Source organism: Ambystoma mexicanum, chromosome 5q (assembly GCF_040938575.1).
Source record: "Ambystoma mexicanum isolate Mex_15411 chromosome 5q, UKY_AmexF1_1, whole genome shotgun sequence".
Classification (NCBI taxonomy): Eukaryota; Metazoa; Chordata; class Amphibia; order Caudata; family Ambystomatidae; genus Ambystoma; species Ambystoma mexicanum.
The window spans coordinates 55,427,291-55,453,935 of NC_090933.1; the positions used below are offsets into that span (position 1 = coordinate 55,427,291).

At 44.2% G+C, this 26,645-nt stretch overlaps 1 protein-coding gene across 12 annotated transcripts in view; it reads right to left on the reverse strand.

Moving 5' to 3' along the window:
* The window catches only part of LOC138497200 (poly(rC)-binding protein 3-like), a 3,473,032-nt gene that overhangs the window by 1,521,439 nt on the left and 1,924,948 nt on the right, over positions 1-26,645 (reverse strand). Inside the window, exon 7 of one of the 12 annotated variants that reach the window (XM_069620509.1) lies at positions 14,132-14,179. The exons of the other annotated variants lie outside the window; for them this stretch is intronic. The gene's annotated coding sequence lies outside the window, so the exon portion shown is untranslated. The remainder of the gene's footprint in view (positions 1-14,131; positions 14,180-26,645) is intronic. 12 annotated transcript variants of the gene reach the window in all.

Genomic DNA, 26,645 nt, shown 5'->3' on the forward strand with positions numbered 1-26,645 from the left:
CCCTATCACGAGTTGGGCGCTAAATGGTCTTTTTTCTGGAGGTGAAAATCCCATTTAGCGCCCTGTTTTTGGTGGTATTAGCGCCGGCTGCATTAGCGCACAATATTAGCCCCGGAAACTGACCCAATGGGAATGGGGATTTACCGTTAATGCCCAACTAGTTGTAGAGGTGGAGCCAAGTACCCCCACTCAAAGCTCCTTCCCCATGTTGCCTATATGTTGGGAGCCAGAGTGTGAGACACGTGCAGTGACAGTGAAAATACCTATACCGAAAAGAATCCTGGATGTGAGGAACTCACTTAGGAAGCCATATATGCACTCGTGGCAATATGATGGTCATTTGAATTAAATCCTGGAGGAAGTGTGAAAATAAACGAGAAAGAAGACTGATGACATCATGCAAAGCAGAGCTGACGCATCCAGAAAAAAGGCTGAAGACAATAAACATTCTATTAGATCTAAAGGAGGAGTTGTCAAAGATGAGCAACATATCAGGCTCGAGATGGAGATGCTCATGCTACAGAAACGATGAAGAAAATGGAAAGTCATTTTAGAAATGTAAAGATGCAGTAATGCAAGCAGACAAAGTATTCTTAAAGGCTGACTTTGTAGTGAATAGATTGCGGCGATGTATCAACGTAGATTCATAGGAATATATAGACTATGGATGTACCACCATGAACTTTAGCAGAGTCTGAACCCTTGAATAGAAAGGCTTTTTCAATGTGGCGCAGTTGGAAAATGATGTAATGACGAAGGTGAATTCAAGAAAGGCTTGGCTGGTCCAGCACCAGGAAGTCAAGTTCACAGTGAGTTTGGATGTTCATGCAGTAACTACAAAACATGTGAAAAGAACAAACTCCTGTCTGAGGTGAGGAGCAAGACGATTGAAGACGTCAGAGGTTCATCATTTAATAGTATTTCAAATACAGACAAGCTCTGAAACATGCACTTGAAATTGTCACCTCTAAATGATTGCGCAGCCCTGAGCAAATGGTAAATGTCCTATTCAAATTGAGTGTGTAACTGGACAACAGATACGGTGAAACAAAGAGTCCAAAGCAAGTAGATTCTTCAGTCAAAATACGCTGTTGAAACAGATTTTATGAAATGATGCAAAAACAAGACCGCCGACACGTGTTTTGACCCAGAACAACGGGTCCTTTTCAAGGCAAGACGTATGTTATTGAAACTGCGTTGGAAAACCCAAAGCCCTCCTGGGGGGGCAGATATATGGGCCAATTCTAAAGTAGTTGATTCTCCTCAAGAAAATAAGCGGCAAATAACTGAAGCAGTCTCTGTTACTGATACAGTGTGGTACATTCCCAGAACATGGGAGTTTGTTCAAACGTTGCAACTGTGAGTTCAGGGGCTGGTTCCCCACTGTGGCCAAAGTCCAAACGCTTCACCTTCAAGCGTTTGGACTTTGGCCACAGTGGGGAACCAGCCCCTGCCTCTGAACTCACAGTTTGAACAAACTCCCATGTTCTGGGAATGTACCACACTGTATCAGTAACAGAGACTGCTTCAGTTATTTGCCGCTTATTTTCTTGAGGAGAATCAACTACTTTAGAATTGGCCCATATATCTGCCCCCCCAGGAGGGCTTTGGGTTTTCCAACGCAGTTTGAATAACATACGTCTTGCCTTGAAAAGGACCCGCTGTTCTGGGTCGAAACACGTGTCGGCAGTCTTGTTTTTGCATCATTTCATAAAATCTGTTTCAACAGCGTATTTTGACTGAAGAATCTACTTGCTTTGGACTCTTTGTTTCACCGTATCTGTTGTCCAGTTACACACTCAATTTGAATAGGACATTTACCATTTGCTCAGGGCTGCGCAATCATTTAGAGGTGACAATTTCAAGTGTTTGTATCTATTAGCAGTTTATGAGGTGACTGCTGGTCCCTCTTTTGTGCAGCAACCCAATCTTATTTGGTTTGTAAGGGTCTCGTTGACTTTAGTTTGTCTTCTCAAATTTAGTTCTAACCCAGCGCCTCACCACACCGGCACACCTCAATTTTGTTTTTCAGCTCTGAAACATGGTCTGTAGTCACATGGTCGGATGAAAATAGCTACTGAGTTGAGCTACATCGAACCCAAGAGACAACGTATGCCTATACTCACTTTTATTCTCAAGCTCAGAGAACATTTCCAAGGTCATGTTCAAAGGCTAATCGACTGACAGATGGCAAGAGTGATGGTAGATGGCAGGCTAATTAGGTGGGAAGCTATGGTTATGACCAGCCAACCAGCACCACGGTGCCAGCCTGCGTGCTGCCAGCGTGTGTGGAATATTACAGAGGGGTACAAGGGTGCCAACCAATTGTATGCAACCTTTGGCTCCCAGATGTGTTTGGACTACCATTCCCATCCGGCCTGTACAGCATAGCCAATGTCAGGAGATCATGGGAGTTGTAGTCCGAAACATCTGGAGAGCCACAGGTTGCAGACCCCTGGTATAGGGCAATGTGATAGAGAGCCGTATACTTTATATAACCAATAGGACGTTCTGTATTTGATGACGTTTGTAGTGACTTGCACTAGATGAGGGCTTAGTTTCCCCACCTGATGTTAGAGACCCAATCACTTTCCCGAACAAGTATGGAACGTATACCTAGATGTTCCCTGTAAGCCTCTCACTTTCCCAAGTAGGTTTTTGTAGTTTGCCACATGGATTGATGTCAATGATAACAAGTTTTTGCTATATAACCTGCATTTTTTATAAAACTCACTGAGTGAGAAGATCGAGCGGATGTTCGTTGATGTACAATATACTCCCTGTTTTAGAGAATTGATATTAAACAGACGTAATTTGCCAACTTCCTGAGTCAGTCTGATTATTGAGTTTGAGTATATTCTGCATCCCCATCCATCTCAAAGTATTACTACCTTGTCTTAAAGGGCCTAGTGTTCGGTACACAGGTTCACCGTGATGCAGCAGTAATAACACCGGAACTGCTGGCGCTAACGCTATTATAGTTGAGTGGTTATTACGGCCGGGATACCGCCCAACTTGTGATGAGGCACTAAGACATTTTTGTTGGAAAATGGTAAGTTTGGCTGCAGTGGAAAACTCTTTGGACCGTGAATTAGGCCCATTTACCGTGGTGCAGAGTAAAGATGTCTATTCGGCTCCAAATGTCCTTTCTCGTGGAGACTTTATGTTCACAGACTGCTCGACTTGAGTATATTGAACCCAAATCATTTGCATCAGGTCACGTGATACCAACAGTTGAATGAAGGGGTTTGCATGAAGATGTGTTTTGTACTAGATCTAGGGGATTGCTTTCTGCCATAATACATGATGTTTTACCTGGGCACGTACACAATCATTAAAAAGTGAAGAGAGGTCTTTCCACATGTTCCTCGAGTATTGCCTGGCAACCCTCTGTCTTAGCGGTAGCCCATGCATTTACTTAGAATAGGACTGATTATAATAATCTGGGGATTTATGAAACGAGGTGAATCTGCTTCTGAGCATTGTACTAATCTGTGGTATATTATTAACCACTTGTGGCACTCAGATTATTGACCTCAGAATGCTAATGACTGGGTCAACCTGACCGGGTTTGGAACTTGTGTCGCGCAGCATCAAACTTGTGTCGCACAGCATCATCCCTTTAAGACAGCAGGCGTGTTGATCATAAGCAATCTGTCTGGGCTATAACATGGCGTTTTATTGCTATAGTGGAGCGGCACAGTCTTTTAATTGACAACAATAGTAACAATAGTGCTGAGGCACTGAGATACAGCTGTTAGCCGATAGAATGAATGATTGCATAATTGCCTTTGCAAATGAAAACTTGCATTATCCTTTCATTTATGGACCCGGATTCAACAGGTCCAAATAAAAGCCAAGGCATGCATTTATTTACACCCTTGCCAGCTGCAAATGCATCCGTTGTGCTGGATGTCAACATCAATTACAGATTCCCCGTAGGTGCGCATGGGCGTGTTGGCCATTGACATATGATACAAATACTCTTTTAAAAACAATTCTCAAATGGACTATTTCCTAAACCTCATTCTACACATGAACTTTAGACATTCTCTAACGAGACCAATAACAATCTCGAAGTCTACGCTTTCTCCCTATTTATTTATGACCATGTATTTATTTATTTATTTATATACAAGGAGGAATAGTGATCTTCTGATCACAAAAGAACATACAATAGACACAAAATCAGATTTGATGGGAAGCAGTGAGCGTCTTACAATGGGGTGAGTTTGCGGGACATTCCGTCGAGGTTGTGGAAGGGAATAAATGGAACAGTCACCGGCGACAATACATGGGTGCACATACATAGAATAGGAGCAACCAACATTTGACATTTTTAAGTGCAGGTAGGCAGGAGGGCCAGCTTTGCTTCCGATGTGGCCATGATGGCTGAAGTGCTAGAGTGGAGGCAGAGGACTTGAGGGTCAGAGGCAGGTCAGAGGTGAGGGAACAATGTTAGCTTGCAGGCAGATGAGAGGTACGTTAAGAGGGTGAATATTTAGAACCACCATATATTACCAAAACAGGTATTTTCTTAAATCGAACATTATCCAGGTTCAGAGTGATTCATTGGCCTGTTTTATCCACAAAGGATTGGCCCAGTTATGGGTCATCTTACATCCTCAAGAATGCTCAGACTTTTAAATCTACTTCTACACTAGCTGGTCCAGTACTTACTATGTATAAGAATCTATAACATGGGTAAGAGATACCGGCTGAGAGAGAGCGTATTTGCAGGTACTTAGTGATGCTGGAGTAAAAAGAAAGGGGATTCAACTTGGGAACCCTCCAGTCCCCTGCACACTTTCAAATGTTTGGATTAATCCAATACAGTTGTTCAAATTGAGTTATAGGCATTGTACATATTTTTGTTTCCAACAAATATGGTCAGACACAGAAGTGTGAGATAAACAAATATATATTTATAGCCAAGCCATGTTATTTTCAGCAAGAATTATATTCAGAGAGAAATTATTTAGAAATCCACATAGTGATGCTGGACCAGGGTTCCTGGGCCTCATGGCAACGAGGACCCTACTCAACAACGCTAGTCATTGCCTAAGTAAGTGCGTCCTCTCCCTCAGTCAATTTTGCTTTTTTGAACAAACATTTCTTATTAAAGGCCTTTCCTGACCTCTGTGCCTCAAGAAGGAACCAGAAGTCAATGCGAGCTTCTCTTTCCTCCTACAGACAGTGGCAATGGCCTTCTTACCACGGAGTGTAGGCGGGAGAGGGGCGAAGAGGCTGGTCCTGGCATAGCTATTGGCCAGGCGATGTGGCGTGCCTACACTCTAGGGGAGTTTCTTCCTCATTGCCAGTAGCCAGCAGCAATCCAGGAAATAAGTGACACCTGCGAGCCCAGCTGATGCCCCTGATGCCCCTCATTCACCCGAGCAGATCAATTAAGGGGGCAGTTGAACCTCAGCCTGGTGCACTGATGTAGAGTGTCTCCTTTGGGCCTGCCCTCTAAAATATCTTTCAAGGATTAGTCCAGTAAGCATTTACAGGGCATATATTGACCTTCAAGCAGGCAATCAGACTCTAGTATGACCTTTTATATGTGTCTCAAACAAACCAATTGCACACAGACCTTCAAAAACATGCCAGCACAGCTAAGAGCTTGTCTTACCCAAATCAACTATCTCCCCTTATTCTGAACTTACTCTCCTCCCGAAATGGCGCTTACCTTCAGCCACCTCTGCCCCGTAACATCATTGCATATTGTCACCTGCATAAAATCGATCTATTAGCCACATCTGTAGAGGCATTCATGTTTACGCATTAATGGCCATGTCACAAATGTAATATGGCTGGTATCTAGGTCCTACAAAATGCCTCTCCTTACTTTTTATCCGACCAATTCCTATTTCTCTTCCAAACAACCAATCTCATTCAATTGATGCCTTTCAGTTCCAAAGTCAATGCTTTCAAAAGTGAAGGATGGGGGATAAATCATTCACAGTACAGGCCTCATCAGCTGCATCCTCACCTTCCTAGAATTACAACCAATCAGGAATCGGCCCCTGTCCAAGCATCACTTGATGTATCTGCTGTGGCAGAAAACCAATAATCCTCAATTCACAGTGCCCAGAAGCCCCCCTAGAGACCAAGGAACGTTCTGAAAAGATGAACGCATTGAAAATATATCGTGGGGGTCTTTTTTTTCAGAAAGCGAATCCAGCACGGCAGCCTTGAAGCGGATATTTTTGTAAATGCATGCAAGTGCTGAAGACAATCCATTTTCCCAGCTTTCACTGTATCTCACCATATTTAGATAACAACCAGCACTTTTGCAGGCAGGCGTGCAGGGTCATCATTTCACCAGACTGAGTAGGGAGGGGGGGGGAAGTGACATCACACGATCCTTGACCTCTGAGGACATCACAGGAAGTGATGTCATTTGACCCCACCCCAAAGTGACACCACAGGAAGTGATGAACATGACCTTTCACCCCTTGACCAAACAGGAAGTAGCATCATCACATAGCATTGTTTCTAAGTACACTACGAAAAATATGGTTACAATATCACTGTCAAGTGATAAACATTTATACAAGAATTGATCACCATATGTATCATTAATATCAGCATGTATAGGCACATATTACCAAATGACTGTGAATGCAAGCAGATGTCCAAGGCCAAACGATAATGGTGTGTTTTTATATAGCACTTAAGGTTAAGCGCTTCATATAGAACAAATATACATACAATATTACCCGACCTGTGTTTGGACCCATTTATCAACCTCAGCAGTCGGAAAGGCTGAGTTGACTTTGCCAGGCATCGAAACTGCAAACAGCAGATGACACACACATTGCAGCAGTGAGCACTCAACGTACTGAGCTATCTTAATGGCCACTCCATAAACAAACAGCCACATGCTGCTGGCACAGCCCAGGAGCCTCAATTAAATTTTAAAAAAGAAAAAGAAAAGAAAACCTTTTTTTAGAATGTCTTTTTAGGGGTAGCAAGGGAGACCACCGGGGTAGCAAGGGAGGCCTCAGGGCTCGCAGGTGTGACCCCTGGCGATCCCTAAATGATGTCCCTGCAGGCATGCCTTACCTCCCAGCACATAAGACTCCTGTTAATTGGTTAATCAACAAAAACAAAAACATTGAGTGACAGTACAGACAAGGATGCTGCAATCATGAAAAGAAAAGGACTCAGACAAAAAAAGTGAGGACAAAATCATAGGTTGTTGCGGCAGGAAGAGCACAAAAGGAGGCAGTGGTAATTATCATTGCCTTCAAAATGTCTGCTTCTCAAATCCTCTTTTCATGAGGGCTACTGGTCAAAATGGAGTGAGATCAATGCAAAGCTAATGTAAGGAATTGTTTTCTGTTCTTGAGTAGCCTGTGAGGGCCAGCAGAGCTCTGTTCCTATGATCATACCACTGGCCGGCTCCCTGCTCTTTCAAGCATTAATCCCCTGGCAACATCTGCTTTAACAGAAGGTCTTACTAGGACTTCACAGCTCTTGGACCAACACCAGTACTTCCTGACATAGCCATGGACACAGCCTTGCCCCCTAACCTGCTAACACCAATCAGTTTTAAAGGTTTTTCCACCTCATGGCAGGGGTGTTATGTGTGGGTCGCATGGGGTCGCCACTGAGGTCTCCCTTGCTACACTTGTGGCATCCCTTGCTACCCCTAAAAAAAAGAAAATAATTTAAAAAATATATATATGTATTTTTTTTAAATGTGAGCTCCTGGGCTGTGGCTAGTGTCATGTGGCTCTTTGTTTCTGGAGTAGCAGGCTTTCTTGCTCAGGCCTCTTAAAAAACATGGGGTTCCACAATCGTAACACTTTGTGCAGTGACCCTAAATAAGAAAGAAATAGAATAACAAATAATGTGTCTTTCTGGAATTCTATACAATAATTGCTAGACTCATTAAAGGTTTGTTTCAGGCACACTTTAGCGGGTGAGTCACTGATTTAGTTTGTTCTTAAACACCTCAACTCAGCCTTTCGTTCTTCTGAGGTCGCTAAATCCTCCAGACCCACCAAAACTTACTACACACACTGCCTTGACATCCCAAAGTACAAACTCCAAAAAGCGGGGAGTGGGGGCGGAGGGCAGCTTCCCAGTATTAGCGGCCAAGCTTTGGAATTGCCTGCCCAACGATCTCAGAGCCGAACCCTCATTTTGTACCTTCAGAAATAGAGTGAGACATGTTCTCTTTTCACAGAAACAGTAACCTGGCTGATTCACCTTCAGGGCCGCCTCCTGCTTTGACATCCATGAACCCCAGCCAGACATTATCAGACATCATCCAGACTCTTGCTCAACCCAACATTTAGTTTTTGCACGTTTCACTTGGTATTAACTGTACTTTAACCACTTACTCCTGATTGGCAGATTTGTAATTTGTATCAGATTTGTAATTTTGTATCCTCCGTATTTACCTTGCTTCTCTTTGTTGTCACCACTCATTCGTCGTATGCATCGCTTATTGTAACCACTGTCTGTAACCACTTTTCAAATGCATGCGCCCAGATACCTCAGGGTTAGGTGCGCTATATAAATAAATAAACTAAACTAAATGAGTACCAACACAGGTTGGGTGATACTGTATGTATATTTGTTCTATATAAAGCGCTTAAGCATAAGTGCTATATAATAACACATCATTATCATTTGGTTGTAATTTGGTAATATGGACCTATACACACTGATATTAATGATACATATGGTAATTCATTCTTGTATGAAATGTATATCACATCATAGTGATATCATTACCATATTTTGTGTAGTGTGCTTAGGAACAATGCTATGTGATGCCACTTCCTGTTTTGTCAAGGGGTTAAAGGTCGTGTTCCATGGCTTCACGTGATGTCACTTTGGGGTAGGGTCAAATGTTATCACTTCCTGTGATGCCATCAGAGGGCATGGGTCGTGTGATGTCACTTCCGCTACCCCTGGCATTTTGATGAAATGACGTCCTTGCCTCATGGAAATGTGCCTCAGAGCTATCACACCGGCATCTGAGAGGAAATGTCCACGCTACTGCTTTGTTCTACCCCAGCATATCTCTGCTATCAGCGGCCCTCCTTGACCTAAGCCACCCCTCACCAACTCTCCCCTGATGCCCCCTCTCCATCCAGCACACTCATTAGACTTTGCACTCACAGGCACATACACTCATTCAGATGCCACGCCTTCACATGTACATACATTTCCATGCACACACTCACAAACGCACACAACTTTTGGCATGCACACATTTACACAAACACATCCATACATTTATAAACACAACGTCTTTTTTAATTGCACTAACCTGCTTGTCGCTGACCCTGCTCTGCACTAGGGGAGGGAGAGTCGGCAGAAAGGGTTTGCCGAGGGTTGGAAGCTCTGGAGCAGAGCCCAGATCACTCTGCCATTTTAGGTTTGGGAGGGTGTTGAGGTGTGGGTGCTACAGGGGTGCCCTGCCTTCTCGCTGTGATGACACTCCTTGGCCACCAGTGATTAGCGGTATAATGGCATGTCAAGGGCCATGCTCTGGCTAAGCCTGGCCTCGGTCATGAAAGCCCTTTTTAAAATGGAACGTCACATTGACACAATAATTAGGAAACGGATGTTTATTGGCTAAAATGGGGGAAAGCCACATAAGCAAAAAAAATGTTTTTCCGATGAATGCTGAGCGTTCACAGCCGCTATGCCAATCACCATTCTGTTTCTAAACCCCCCACTCTCGTTTCTCTGTAGCAATGATTTTGCCACATGTGGTGGGTCTTTGTGCCACCACAATGCACCAAATTCAAAAAATGCAGCCCCATTACATCATAACATTTACCGCTACTAAAAGAAAACTGCATGGAAATTCAAATAACACACCGAAAAAATAATAATAAAAACAGACACTTGTCAACGTAATCGCCAAATGCTTATCTTCTGCAATCTTCTTTTTCTGCACATACTGCACGTTTGTCTGAAAGGCAGCTCGCGACCATAGATAGAGAAATAAAGGTGAGAAAGGATAACATCCTCATAATGTTCAGTTTCGTGTTCTATGTAATAGTATAGGCAAAGGGGCCAATTCATGCCAGGGTCGGACTGCGACTAGAAATAGGCCCGGTCACCCAAAAAAAGTGGCCTACACCTTGCCTCAAAAAAGTGGCACACCCCTCGCCTGACGACATTTGACCTCTGATGACATCCCCGGAAGTGATGACCTGGCGATGAAACACGACCTTTCACCCCTTGACAAAACAGGAAGTGGCATCAAATAGCATTGTACCTAAATACACTAAATAACTGTGAATCCAAGCAGACGTCCAAGGCCAAATGATAATATGTTATTGTATAGCACTTACGCTTAAGCTCTTTTTTATAGGACAATTATGCATACAATATACACTCAACCTGTGTTGGTACTCATTTATCGACCAAAGAAGGATTAAAGGCTTTTTGAAGAAGAAAAAAAATTTTGAAAAAAAAACATTTTTTTTTTCTCCAAACCGGCCCAGGCATGTCCTGAAACCGATCCCGACTCCCCAGGGAGGATTCCAGCCTGGCCACTGGCAGAAAGGCCGAGGGGTCAATCCAACCCTGATTCATGCAATTACACACAGAAATCGCCACTGTGCAAGACTGCGCAATTGAGAAAATCTGCGCACAACGTGTATTCATGGATTTGTTCACGCAAAGTAACCGTATTCGCAAGTCATGGCTGGAATGCCTCTGACACGCTCACACGCAAAGCAGGAAACTGCCACATCAGCAACCTTTGTGCAGTCCCCGAGGAGCGAATACACGCACCCTTCAAACAGTGCTTGGGGTCCCCTGTAAGCAGGACTGTAACTTGCGGAGCATGCGCAGGCTTTTCTCTGTAACTGTATCTGGCACCCTAACAACATGCATATCAAAAATCGTAACTCTGAAATGTGTGTGCAATCCCATGTTAAATGTTCCTGTACCCCCTTCCCAGCGTACTCACATCCCCATGTTACATCGGAACCCCGATTCAGTACAAGCACTCTGAAAAACGACATGCAATCTGACCTGCGCGGTGAGACTCCAACCTGCAAGTGTACTTATGCCAGCCTCCGGGTGGCAGATCATATGAAGGACTCGCATGGGCATTTTCCAGCTGAGACGTTGCACGATCGATTCCATTAATATGTCTCTTGCCGCGCAATAGTGGGCGTGCGAGGCACTGTCTGCAGGCCGTCCCTCGGAACACCCACTTCTTTGCATGTTATTCCCCATTTCTGGAGTTCTGCACCTTCCCAGGCCTCTTCGCAGGCCACACCCACCCTCTGCTTGGAGCTTCGCGCAAGGTCCTCAACGGCTCACACAGCCGGTCCAGACCAGTGCAAAATCCATGCAATTCCAGGAAAGTGCTGCTCGTTCAATTCCATGAATCAACAAACAGGGTTGCATGCGCAGATTGGCAACAGATTGGTTGCAAGTAGCCTATTCTCTGTGCAATTAATTCCATGAATCGGCCCCAATGGCTTGACAATAACAAATATTCTAGGCAGTAGTCATTACATTTCTGTAATGGGACCCTGCTGCCCACAAGGACCCACCGTCTATGATCTGCCAATCCAAAGATGAAGATGCAGTTGCAGGATGAAGCCTGAGCCTTGAATGTCCGTTTGAGGTGCATCCTTACCACCTTATGCAGCCCTTCCTTTGGCGCACAGTGCAATAGTTAGCTGTGTGTATTGGAATTCAGCAATAGTTGGCATGCATTCCTTATGCCTTGGCACATTTAATGTACACTACTACTTACAAGTTCTTTGACGTTTTATTGGGGAATTATTCCGATTATTTTCGAGGGGACTAGCTTTCTTTCCCAGAATATAGTGTCCTTTGTTTGGTTCTTAATGTTTAATGGTTCCATAATTGTGTTAACACATTTCTAAGATTTGTCATGTGTGTTGGATACAAGGTTCCCTTTAAAATGTGTAATCACTAAATTGCGACAAGACCAGAAGTGACTGTTATAGCCTTATAGACCGATGGAGGAGTCATTATCCCGGGATAGTGACCTACCACCAATTTATGGCCTGAGGCTTCGCCTCAGACTATAAATTAGGAAATAGTCACTATCCCAAGTGTTAATGACCCCTCCCGAGGTCTACAAGGCTATCAACTCGTAGTGGTGGTAGCAAAACATGTTTTGACGTTTTGGTGGTGAAGAAATAAATGTGTTATCATTAGTGAGTAAAGTAAATAGATAAACTAAATTAAGTGTGCTTTTATTTTGTAGTATTTAAATAGCACGTTTGTCTTCATAATATTGAACAATTAAGTGTCTTGTTTAAATAAATAATGCCTGGAAATTGCACAGTTGTTTGCGCATCTGCTTTTGAAGATGGAGGGCCTGATTACAAAGTGTTTTTCAATGGGATTGCACCGCTCCAAAACTTTTCTTTTTTTAAAAAATCAGGGGCAGAATGTTCACAATGCAGTCAATACCAGTTATTGACAACATTCTAAACATCCTAATTGACTGCGAGGGGGTCAATAGCGATCTCCATGTGCTAATATGAATGAACATTTTTTATTGCATAGCATGCACCGAGCAGAAAAAAATCGGTTCACTGACTTAATTTCCTATGAAGCCCTGAGAAATAAGTACTTAATTAAAAGCCCAAGTTACAACACTCAAGCAATCACAGCTGTTTCCAGCATATCACTTAATCTATGTATTTATTATACATTGTTAAAAGGCACAAACAAAATACATAAAGTGTATCATAGCGTTGTGCATAGTATCAAAATAATCAAGATACAAATTCAATCAATAAATAGTGTGATCCATACAATACACACACATCTCCTACAACTATACATAATTGGATAATTGATACCCAGAGGTTTCTAAGCGCGGACCCGGGATTCGAACCTATATTGTTCCATGTCGTCTGCTTCCAAGGCGAGCGCGTTGCCCCTGAGTTATCCTCCCAAAATAAATGACCTCCCCAGATTAGTACAAACTCATTCTGCCCCCAATGAAACATCACGCTTCCAGAATATGCTTGACTAAAAATGATACATCCAATAACAAGGATCTCCACTATTGCTAACGTGATAAAAACTTTACAAATCGCATTCCAGAGGCACTTTGTAAAGTTCGTAATTTTAAATAATCTGGTGCCAAATGTATTTCCACTGGGAGTACATTTCTGTGTTTCACTTCAGCTCCAGAAAACGAGCAGCTCAATGTTGATGAGCATTTGAACCTCAGAACTTCCAGACGAAGCACATTCCTACTTCGTAATACTCCGGAACCACCAGAAATGTGAAACTTTTTCATACAAAATATAGTGGGGTTTGGAGATGAATTGATTTGAAAGGTTTACAGAGCAATTTAAAAAGAATTATCTTCTCAAAAGGGAGCCAATGTAATCTGAAATTGGCGTGAAATGGTTGAACTTTCTGGCACCGCCTATCAACCGAGTGGAAGCATTGAAGGCGCTTTCAACGGCGCCATGGAGGATTTTGGGCGGCTATTTAGCAGCGAGTTCCCAAAGCTGATACGTGAAAATGAGACTCGGATCAAAATGATTTAATGGCTTTTAAGGAAATAAGGTGAACATCAGTTGATTTGACTAGGGCATTAATATGGGGCACCATTGTTCTTCACTTGCCAAGCCATTATAGAAAAGGAAAAGACCATATGCAAATCAGGCTTGGTCCTACTCCCAAAGGGGCAGTCCAGCACAAACTGCTAGGTCACAACCCTTCTGCACAAGTCCACAAGCATCCCCAGACATGTTTCAGTCTCATTGGGCATCATCAGTGAGGAGTAGCTTGGGTCTCTAGGCCCAGCAGGCATGGGACTGGAAGGTTTAGCATTAATCTTAAACCTCTGGCAATTGCTCTGGCAAACCCTCTCTAGACCATTGTTGTTCACCTCAATCATCTAAAATCCTATACATGTCATCCACCACTTGCAGTGTTTTTGTTTCAGTACTACACACAGCCCAAAACTGGATTAGAAAACCGCTAATAACTCTTGAGATTGTATTCACTCATATAATTGTACTGCAACCACTTTTTCTAGAAATGTTCTCAGGAATGGCAAAGAAGGATCTAGTCAGCAATTTGCTGGGCAATCCAGGTCTAGCCCTTGTTTTTTCTGAAGAAGGCAGACATGACCTACCTTTACGAACTCCGGGAAATGTCCTTTTACTAGAGAACGATGGATAAGCTGTAAAGAGAGAAGCGCAAAACAGGAACATTATTCTTTAATTTTGGATGCTGGGCAACCATCATTGCCCTAACCAGTCTTTGCCTGGTTTCTTAAGGATATGCACTATGCAAATGCTCAAATCAAATCAAATCAAAAGGCTGATTTAGTGTTAGACATTAACAGGAAGAGTGTTTCTAAGTTTGGAAGTTCAAACTGATCCCAAACCTTTCACGTTTTATCAGATCCACTGATCTCTCATTTCCACAACTTTCTTCGCTGCCGCTAGTAGCGAGACAGATGTGGAATGAATCACTAGATGTTGGAAGTGCTGGGCAAAACAAGATTAGTTTGCCCAGACTTTGTGTTGCCCCCATTATGGTAGCCTGCTGGGGTGCATAAACAATTGTACTCTGGACATGTGGTTTACAGTCTTCAATCTTACAAGAGGATAACAATGTCAAAACAAAGTCAATATAATGCAAGGAAAACTGTCAGGGAGGACTGATGGGGGTATCTAAATACTGCTACCAGACTGTTCTGGAATCCACACATCAAGGGCTTGCTGAGCCATCTGGGGACCATTGCACAACCGAGCTTTCACACATTGTAATTATTCCTAATAATGTTCTATACTATTTACTAGAAGGTTTCCCGCTTTCATGATTGATTTGCTTTCCATTTGATCCACTATCTATCATTAAACATGGACTTCTACTTATACACCGCATCTTCTAGCTGAACTCCATTGTATCTTGCGAATGTGTTAGTTTCCGACCCTCACTTTCTTATTCCTCCTTCTCCTGCGCCCTCAATTTTGATCTTTGTCCTTTATTCTTCCTCCATAGGCTATGATCTGGTTAAACCTGTTGTGGGCATAATATGCTAATTCTTCAGACAGGGCACCAGCGCTGTTAGACCACTAGAGTATTGATTGGCAGGGTATACCCATTTTAAAACATACCATAAATAAAACAAAGTCTCTTGTCCTGGGGGTGGCAAATCCTCTCATCACTCCTCAACAGCTGGCTAGATGTGGAGGCTCCTGGGCCCTGTACCCCCAGTATCTATGGCCAAGATCCCTCAGAGAGTCAATTAGCAAATCCAGATCTGAGACATAACTGGTCTTTCATTGGCTCTGTGAAACATCCAGGTGGTGCATCTCTGCAAATCCTCCACCAGGTACAATTTGAGTTTCTCCAGGTGTTGGCGTTGGAGGCAAGAGTCTTCACTACCACTCTCTATTCCCCAGGCGTACTCTCCACCTTCAAGGTTGCACCCGAGGACATCCTTTTTTCTTGGTTACTCACTACATCTGCTCTGAACTCTCTGCCTGGGTATAGTGTCTCCTTCCTCCTTCACTCCTCCCTCAGGCCAACCCAATCTTTTCTTTTGTTTCTGTTCTTATTGCCTTCATCACCACCATCTCCAGCTATGATTACCTCCTCCTTGTGCTCACCACCACTTCCTGATATCGCAGCCAACGCCAGGATCTTAGCATTATCACTTGGCATCGCCACATCCTCCATACGCTCATCACCTCCTCCTGAAAAAAACGACCTACTCCAGCTCCTTGAAAAATCCTTTTGGTGTTACCACCTCCTCCAGCTGTTCGCCGTTAAATTGTTGGGCCAAACCAAGAAAATGAAAAAGCAAAACTTCAGTGACAACAAAAGGGTTTCTTTTCCCTGCTTGTAATAGTCTTTTAGAGTGTGTATCACAGTGTGGTTCCCCTCTCCAGGATGGACAATCAGTTCACAGTCACTCAGTCCCGGGGGGTTTCAAGAGTCTCCAGCATGTCTTTCTTGTCTCCCTAATTCAATGTTTCTGCTTTTCTTTCATTCTGGGAGTTTCCTATACTAGAGGATCTGGGAACACATGCGACCAATCATTTAGGCCAGGTCAACGTCAGATTTGGAGGTATGGAAGTAGTGAATACAACCTCTGAACTTCTCCAAGAGGCTGGTAGCCGAAATAGGTTTAAAGGATTTATTTGAACTTTGTCGCCACTTGCCTGTCTCAGGTCCCTGGTAGTTTTCAAACTCCCTGTTCTAACTCAGCTCCTCAGCGGATGTCCACGCCTTTGAGCCTATGAGAATCTTTCTTGCACCACCTATCCTCCCTTCTCTAGCTTATCTCTTCTCATACAACTCCTCGATGGTCTGCATTGCGCAAGACTCGCCCATTTTAGGGGTTGGGTGTGCCTGCTTCTGATGCTGCAGAAAGTTTCCTCTAGTTTTCCTCCTAACCCCAACCTGATGCCTTCGGCTTGCCTTCTTCCTCTCCACATGGTCTACTGAAAACTCTGTCTGATGTCGAATTACAATATTTCTCCAACCTCCATTAGCCTTTCCTCTTTTCCTGCTTAGGCCTTTCTACCTACAAACTCTTCCTTTTGCTCCGTCTTCTTTTTACTTCACCTCCATGCATTCACCTCTCTCCAACTCCAGCCACTTCTGCCGCTCAGTCTTGAACTCCTAAGGCCCATAACACTCAGAAAATGCCTGCAGCTTTTATCGGCCCCAAGCCCCGCCCGTGTGGCTGTTCCATGTGGGTATGTTTGGATTTGTGAATGAGAATTGATATAAAGTACAGAGTGGTGAGCAAGGAATGGAGACTCATGTCACCTGGTGGTAATCAGGAGATTTGCTACATGACAATTTTGACCAAGCTTTCCTTAAACCCCCACCCCCACCATCCTGGTTTTCCTACATGTGCATCTGACCCTGCCGGGCAAACCTCCCTTGCATACAAATCCCTGTTCGGACCATTGAGCGGCCACTCTATGCAGAATGCCACCAGCCCAGCCAACAATCAGAAAGTGGCCAGATTTAAAGCTACTTTCCATGGGGACGTTTTGGCCAACAAGGGTTCTTTTATTCATTGAATGGGAATGGGGACCTAATTGCCAAGGATGAGTATGGTCGTCCTTTTTGCATAGACTTGCATAATAGCCTGGCACTTAAGGGGTTAAAAAAGGACCAGAGTAGGTGGGCATATGTCACGTGAGAATCTTCTGCTACGGCGCTGTAGAGAGGTTTGGTGTTCAGGGGGATGCCCTTATACCTCCATGGGCCTAACGTCAATGCCCCCATGACCATCACATTCAAAGCACAGGCAGGAGACTTTGTCACAACTCCCACCAAACCCACCAAAAATCAATAAAACCGTTCATAGGGACAACAAGAACTTAGAGAGTTGGCTAAGTTATGAAAGTATGGGAGGTTGGGAGGGCCTCCTGAGGCCACTGCGCATTCAGCATGATTTGGGGGCACCTGTATTTGTCCCTCGGAATGTATACCCAATTTTAAACATCTATTAGCAGTTCTCAAACATAGTGGATTTTAGCTCTTAGACACTGACTCAATAGTATCAGATCAACATGCATAGTAGGCATAGCATGGCTATGGGAGGCACATTAGCTTGGTGCATGCTCCCAGCAAAAGCAGCTCCACCTAGTGGCGTTGTCAGGCAGAGGTTTCTTATTTTATTTTAATGTGATATAGTTTTATAAACAAAAACTTTACACATATAATTCAACAAATGAACACAACACAATCCAAATTCATCGTCTCCAAATAGTCACATAAAAGAACATTTTACTTGTTACATATAAATAAATCACAACCTCGAAATTAATGATAATGAAAGGAAGATATCAGAGGAGACAGAAACTACTCAGGCAAACAGACAAACAAATAAATATGTACATATCCATCAATTGTTCAGTTATTCAAATCATAAGGATATGATACATATATTCAACTCTTGCAGGTATCTTTCGCTGCCTTTTCCAAATAGAGTATAACAGGGCTCTGCCCTCCATGGGAGTAGATAGTTTTTTATTCTGAGCAACAATTCAGACCTCGTAGCATTAATAGTTAGTTGTCACACAGTCGTTTATCAACATTACACCATACTCTGTATAGTTCTAAATGGAGACTGGCATTCAAGGTGTTTAAGCACATATACCAGAATTCATCTTCCTTTATGTGATTCAGGTCATGAATGTAACTGCCATAATGTTTAACATATAATGAGCCCAATTTTGGGCATAACATAAGAACATATCTGGCAGTTTCAAATAAAGTTCTCCTTTTGCAAATCTGGCAGAAACGTTCAGCTTTATGAATTGCTCGTTCACAGCCACTCACCATTAACAGCGGAAGATGATTCATACGTAATAATAGTAGAAAACGTCTGAGATTATCTGATGACACAAATTTTAATATCCTTGAGGCTTTTTATACGTATATAGGATATGTGTGATGAATCCATGGCTTCTCAGACTTTCTAAGTATTTGAAGTTGTTTTGCCAGTCCCTTAACTTCAATCGCTCCCCCATTTGGAATTTCAGATATTCAAAATCTTTGCCCCACTGTGGCTTCCAACCTATGGTCCTGAACAGTGTAGTCATTTCATCCGTAAACTTAACCTGTTTATTCCCACTGATATCTTCTCTCAGTGATGTCAGTAACGGATTGGTAGAATTCACATGTATTTTTATGAAGAATTCCGCTCTTTTTTTCAGAACCATGGATTTCAGTGAGAACAACCCAAGTTCAAGTCTCAGCACTGCCATTGGTATCCCTTGCGGTAATCCCAATAGTTTACGCCAAAACTTGCCCTCTATTACCTGGAGCCAATCTAAGTTCATACTAACCAAGGCCTCCAATCCATATGTTACTATGGGAACCAGGCATTGAATATATAATTGGCATGCAGCCCAAATAGAGTACCCACTCTGGTTTTGAGTGAACTGGCAGATCATGGCAGTTAATTGGGCAGCTTTTGTTTTACGATTTTGGGAACAGGAATCATAATTACTTTTAGAATCAAATTCTACTCCCAAATACCTATATGAGAGGGTGTAATGGATTTCATAGCCTCCAACATGCATACATGGGCGGCTGATTTTCCCATGGGAATAAATAATTAGTTCCATCTTATTCTGATTAATTGCCAATTCATTCAGTTCTGCATAAAATTTCACGCACTTTCTCGATGGCTGAAAAGATTTCCGGACCGCGTTTGCACAGTACCTTTTAAATGAAGAAAGCTGTAGCTGAGGCAGTTGTTCCTGGCAGTTCGAGCAGATCTTGCTGTTCCTGTGCTTCAGTCGTGGGGACAAGAATGAGGAAGTCAGGAAGTTCTTGCACTGCCCAGGGAAGAGGCCAAAAGCTGTAGCAAGATGTTGGTTTAAGATGTGAGTGCCTTAAAGTCCCCCTGGTTTCCTTCCCTCTGGCTATCCTGTTTCAACAGCACTCTGAAGAAAATTCAACCAGATGGGGACGGTGTCCACGTGGTTTGCGAGTTGGTTGTTCCAACCAAACTTAAGGGAAGAAGTTAACCTTGAAGGGCTTCTCTGTCGTTGGAGTTTCAGGCAATTCGGACCTGCAGCAGGGCTTCACCCGTCATCCAGGAGTTGCAGCAGTCCTTTTCCTTCCTCTCCTCTTCGGTTCTTTCGTTCCAGTGGTTGACTTCGCTTTCCAAGTCCCAGAAACCTGCTTTTAAACAGTTTTCCCCCCATTCATTCAGCCTGGCTGTCACTCACACAGCAGGGTGGCTGTCCTTGCCGGATAATCAGCCAGCCAGCAAATCACACAGGAGTGCATTCAGGTCTCCTAAGAGAGTAAGCACAGGAAGTTTCGGGCACCGCTCTCACATCCTGTCCAGCCCAGACTCTTTGACACCAGAGGAGAGCTTCAGCACAGAAGCCCGCCAGAGGGCACGAACAACAGGACCAAACCTGGCTTGGCGCGCAGAGACAAACACAAGAAGGACTTTTCCTAATAGAAATGGTGATAAAAATGACCAGAGTCTGTTTTTACAGATAGGTCTTGGGCGCCATATTGAAAAACATGGCTATCCCTGATTTTGAGCTACCGTTGTTAGTGGTCGTGAAAAAATCACGGTAGTTGTCCAGTTAAAGTTTCACGGTTAAAAAAGTTAAAAAGTTAAAAAATCACGGTGTCCAGTTAAAGTTTCGAAATCAAAAGGATCGAATGCCAAAGGTGACAGTGCATTCGACCGAAAACAAAAGGATCTGATTTTTTTTTTAAATGTATATATTTTTTTTGTTGATTTAGTATAGGTAAAAAAAAGGTGTCTTTACACCAAAAACAGGAGTTTGGGGCGTCCTTCGATCCTTTTTTTCGGTTGAATTGACTCAACCCTTTTGTCATTCGACCCTTTTGAGTCGAAACTTTAACCTATAACCGATCTAAACCACTGCCACCAGTCATTTAAAACAGGAAAAGGTAACATTTTACTGTTACTTGAGTGTTCTGACTAAGGGGAAGCTAAGCAACCCCTCCAGCACTCTATAGTAAGATAGGATGTGCTGGGTCAGTAAATTTAAAAAGACTAGTAAAGTCAATTTGACTTTACTTATCCTGAGAGACAGTAGTCATTCTCAGGGAAGGTACTTAAACCTTTGGGGAGTCTGAAAAGACACCCCTGTGCCACTGCACTGAAGGTGCTGTGTGACACACAGAAAAAGATGATGCCACTGGAGTTGTTTTAAAACTCCATAACCAAAGAACACAAAAGTAAAACACATCCAAAATACATGAAAGAGAGTGAAAAAAGGCTCACACTCTTTACAGGTAAAAAATGAAATCCTAGAAATCCAGCAAAGTTGTTGGGGGTCTCAAAAGGTAAGGGAAATTAGCACATTTGGAAAATTCTCCCTAACACTCAGGCATGAGGAGGAATGGAAATGAGAATGGCAAAATGGAAATTGGCAAGGGTAATGACCGTGAAGAAACAAATGGAGTAAGGAGGAGCGTTAGGATACATTCAGTGTGGTTAAAGGATTACTTGATGAATTAATAGTAAGGGTTAGTGGAGTAGTTTCCATGAGGACCATATTTTGTGCTCCATCCGTTTTTAGAGTTATTATGTATAGTAAATGCACTTTGGATTTTGTGTGCCATTGTTTTGCCATTAGAAATGTGTGTTTGGTGTGGGGAAAAAAAGTTTACTAATGTTTGCTGTAACTCAAGGTGTGTGTGTGGTGTGTGGAGTTCTTTTGGAACTCAGGGAATTGTAATGGAGAGTGTGGAGCCCGAGGAGAGTAGCACGGTTGTGAGAGAGCGGTGGGGAATGGAGCAAGCAGGAAGTGGAGACCACTGGCTTTCATACAATAAAATAAATTACCTATGTACCCTGGATGTCGTCTCTACCTAGAGAAGGGCACAACACTTTTCAATTATTTTGCAGATGTGGGCCCTCCCTAAGAGTACCCAGCTGCCTCTTGCTTTAATTGAATTCTCACCCATTGCAGCTTACTATGTACATACTCTAAATAAATACACACGCATACAAAAACACTGAACTTTACTACACCCGTAGGCATTAAAATGTACGCATCGCAGCTAAATGTACTTGTGCACAACCAGCAGGACTCCATGGCAGTAGAGAACCAGAGCCAACAGTTGGGAATAGTTGGATCCCTCAAATCTGAACGAGCAGCTTATCAAAAACAAAGTCTAAATGAACATTCCACGCCTCTGATTGGATTCACAGTAAGAAGTAAACGAATAACTGAATTAGCTTTTCATTGTAAAAGCAGACAGGAATTGCAGTTTTTCGGTGTTTCACAGACATATTCATGGTATTATTAGCGTGTAAAACGGGGTTGTGCATGCTATTCTGTCCGCAACTGCCTATTGCCATACAGGGATTTGCAGGTAGAATGGCGCGCAAATCCCTGGTTTACACGCAAATAATTCTATGAATCATGTCCATACTTGGCAAGTAATTAGATTCAAGTAATGCACATGTAAAGCGATTTGCAGTGTACAAAGGTGTTAAGGAGCTTGTTAATGTTTATACTCATGCACAAGCCTCGTTCCGGTTCGCGCATGCGGGTTGCAATAAAGAAGGAACAGGAGGCATCATTAGCCGCCGGAACCCCAAACTGATGAGACGTGTCCGTGCATTCTTCAGTCAGGTGTGTGTGTGATGCGAGGGGCGGTCTGGGGCAATCTCGAATACTAACATTGGCGATGAGGAAAGTGCACCACGAGAGTGGGCGGAATCCTCAAGTGGATTATCTCCGCCAGACGAAGTGATCCTGACACGCTCCGCAGTACAGAATCCTACACAGAAAGTTGGCTGCCATTTTGGCACATTGTACGCGACTGTTGGGGCCCAAAAGGGTGCTCGTGTGCCTATCGTGATACATTATAAAGCAATTTCTGGAACTTTCATGGCTATCGGACCTCCGATGGCCATGATTCATGGTTTTTAAATGAAGTTTGGAGACCTCATTTCACATCATTCCTACAACTATGTGGACATAAGTTACACATGCCGATCCTGCCAGTGGGAGGTACCCCATTTGAAATACTGCATTCAAAAGCACTGAGGACAGTTATTTGGGACAGTTGAGTGAGGTTTACAGACATCATTCGACTTAATTCCTTCAACTGTGAAGACACCAGCATCAGAGGCCCATCCTGCCTGTGAGAGGAACACCAACAGAATATACTATCTAAGCTAGCACGCTGAAGAACCAAGTGAGTGGGGTGTACTTCATATCAACAAGGGGACAGACTTGAGGCCTCACACACTAAAGTGGGGTGCTAGTGTGCTCTATAAGCATGGGAAAACAGGATGATGCTGCTGTTGCTCCAGCACCAGTGCCATGCAGACAACAAAGTACTTTGGCGCCCACGCAGGAGTTTGATCTTTCAGGGCCCCCCTCTAAGCTTGGCCCCAAATGGTTGTTATGGGTAAAGAAGCTGGAAATGTTCTTCAGAGCCACTGGTGAGACAGAGGATGACCCGAAAGTGGCAACTATGCTGTATTCGGCTGGATCGGAGGTGCACCGGATCCTTGAATCTTTGAACTCGCAAGCGACCACATATGCGACTGTCAAGATGGCCCTACAAAATCATTTCCTACCATCGCAAACATGGATTATGACAGGGTTTTCATGTGTGCAGAGAAGCAGTTGGGAGATGAGACACTGGACCAGTTCTGTGGGAGGTTAAGGCATTTGGCCAGCACATGCAGGTCGGAGAATGAGCAAGGCATTGTACGCAACCAACTTATTCACCGGTGCAGCTCAGGAAAGCTGAGAAGACCCATTCTCTGTGAGCCTGGCCTAAGGCTAGGGCAAATTCTGGACATTGGACGTGCATATGAGCTGGCGGAGAGCAGGGGTGCTCGGATGGACGCAGCTGTCTGCCTGGGGAAAAGTGAAGAAGCTTTCGCTGTTGGCCAATCAACCCCTACTAAGCCACTGTGGGGTCAGAAAAGGCCCGAAGGTCCTCCAAACTCCAACAGTCCGCATTCATGCCGATAGTTTGGCTATGATCTACCTCATGTGGGCGAATGTCCGGCAAAGACAAGAGTGTGTGGCCGATGTAGCACGCCCGGTGGCCACATCCAGGGTCTCAGCGAGAGTTGGCAGTGGCAACCCTAGAAAATTAAAGAATGTGGCGGCGATAGAACATGATATACAGGAGCTGGACATAGCAGAGGAGGAGGAGGATGAAGAGGAAGTGTTTTTCATTTCCAACATAGTGACAGGTGCAAGGAAACAGAGGCAACCTACCTGCATAGTCAACATCGGAGACACCCCAATGCCAGTATTAATTCACATGGGTGCATCAGTCTGTGTTCTGGCGGTAGAGCATTATGAGGCCCTTCCAGGTCCGCCGGGGCTAGAGGACATGAAAGCAAGAATCTACACCTTTGGGGGAGACACGCATCTACCCATACAAGGGGTTTTTGTGACACCTGTTACCCACAGAAAGAATACGATAAAGGCCAGCTTTTTTGTCACGGATGTGAGCCCTCATTCATTACTGAGCTGTGCGGCCTCATAGGCACCAGGCATTGTCCACTTTGCCATATAGGTATACCAAACAGATGTTGATCGCCTCCTGAAACGATATGCAGACATCTTCCATGGGGTGGGTAAACTGAAGGGGGATCCTATCCAGCTCCACATTGACGAGTCAGTGAGGCCAACAGCACTGAAGCACAGGAGAATACAGTTTCACCTTAGGGCGCAAGTCGAGAAGGAATTACAGACATTGGTTGATATGGACATCATCGAAAGGGTAGAAGGCCCCACCCCATGGGTGTTGCCAATTGGGGTGTTGCCAATTGGGGTGGCACCCAAACCAAAACAGCCCGTACGCATTTGTGTCGACATGCGACTGCCCAATGCAGCGATCAAACAGGAAAGATACCTCACGCTGACATTGGACGATATCACAGGTGAGCTACAAGGGGCTACAGTGTTCTCCAAATTGGACCTCCGTTCTGGGTATCATCAGTTGGAGCTACACCCAGAGTCCCATTATATTATGACCTTCACCACCCGCGAGGGATTATACCAGTTTAAAAGGTTACGTTTTGGTGTATCGTCAGCGGCAGACGTTTTTCAAAATGTCATTCGTGGTGCCCTGGCCGGTCTGAAACTTAAGCGACGACATCCTGGTTTTTGCTTCCTCAGAAGCTGATCATATGAAAAGACTGGAAAAGACACTAGACAGAATCAAAAACCTAGGTCTCATGCTACACAAGGAAAAGTGTGAGTTTTTCAAAGACCACATTGACCCGGAGAAGGTGCGAGACATTCAAGAAGCAGCGGCCCCAGAAACACCCTCAGAAGTCAGAAAGCTTCTTAGGTATGGTGAACTACTGTGGCTGATTTATTCGGGACCTGGTGTCTCTGTCCGAGCCGTTGAGGGCACTTACCAAGAACGATGTAGTCTCCAAGGAGCAGAAAACGTTCACTGACATCAATACTGCGTTAACGGGCAGGGAAAAAATGGCATACTTTAATCCTAAGAGGGAGTCAGAGATTGTGGTGGAGACCCCCCAGTAGGACTGGGCGCAGTACTTCTACAAGCAGATGCCCAAGGACTAATGCATCCCATTGCATATGCCAGCAAGGCTTCATCGGATACAGAATTAAGGTATTCACAGATTGAAAGGGAGGCACTGGCCATCCTGTGGGGGTGTAAACACTTCAGACTATACATCTTGGGGAAACCTGTGGTGGTTATCACAGACCACAAACCACTGATACCCATTATGGCAGATGGATCCTCAAAACCACTCCCTCGGATTGAGCGGTGGATGTTGTCTCTGATTGGATATGGGGTAAAACTGCAATACCGGCCAGCCACCACCAACCCTGCTGATTACCTGTCTTGCCACCCAGGTGCTGGAGTACGCAAGAAAACCTAGAGGTGGTTGATTGCATCAAAATGGTTTGCAATGTCGTGGAGGTGGCCATGCCCATAATGTTATCACTTCAAGAGATAGTGGCAGCTTTGAGAAGTGATGAGGTATTTCAGATCATTCAGGCAGCCATGGACATTGGGGAGTGGAAAGACCTGTTAGCCAACAACACCAGATGAGAGACGGGGGCACAATAAAACCTGCAGGCACTGTGCAAGGCCCAAAACAAACTCTCTATGTCTGATGAAGGGCTAATGTTGAGGGGACGGCAAATTGTTATTCCACGTTCCCTGCTGGCAAAGGTGTTGGAACTAGCCCACAAAGGGCATCAAGGTGCGGTGAAAACTAAAGCATGCCTGAGAGCCAAGGTATGGTTTACAGACCTAGAGGGGCGTGTGGACGAAGTTATGCACCTATGCATTCCATGCCAAGCTGCCAGCCCAGTTGAGAGGGGACCCACAATACAATCCATGGAAAGAAGTGAGCAGCCATGGGGAACCTTACATGCAGACTTTGGGTCCACCGGACTGGGGGATGTATTTTCTATCGATGGTGTATCAATGGTCCAGATACCCAGAGATCGAGTTAGTGGAGTTGACGGCGTGCAACCATACTATATTGGCTCTGGAGAAGATGTTTGTCACACAAGGGTTCCCATTCGAACTCTGCTCGGACAATGGCCCACCGTTCCAGGGGCAGCAATTCGCCAAATACTTGAAGGACCGGGGCATCAGACATCGTAGAATGACACCTCTCTGGCCGAGAGCAAATGGGGACGCCGAAAGGTTCATGTGGACTTTGAACAAAGTCTTCTGTATTTCACTAAATGGTGGAGGAGAATTATGCCAGAACTTGTTTGAGTTCCTGAGAGAGTATAGGGCCACCCCACACAAGTCCACAGGGGTAGCACCGGCGGAGGCATTGTTTAAACGTTGTCCCAGAGGTCTGATACCCGATGTGGTGGGAAGAGAACCTGGGGTGATTGACAATGATCGCGTCCGACAGGAGCGGCAGGCCAGAAATGAGAAAGAAAGCAGTTAAAGAAATCTACAAGACAAGGACATCGTTGTAGGGGACATGGTACAGATAAGAAACAGACATCCTGAGGGGCAAATGTCCCTCACATACGAAGCTCAACCCATGGAGGTGACACATGTGAAAGGCTCAATGATAAATCCAGTGGATGGGTGAGGAACTGTGACCCGTAATGTGTCCTACTTCAAAAAGATCAAAGTCAACCCGCCCGAAGGAACTCATGAGACACATGATCCTGAGA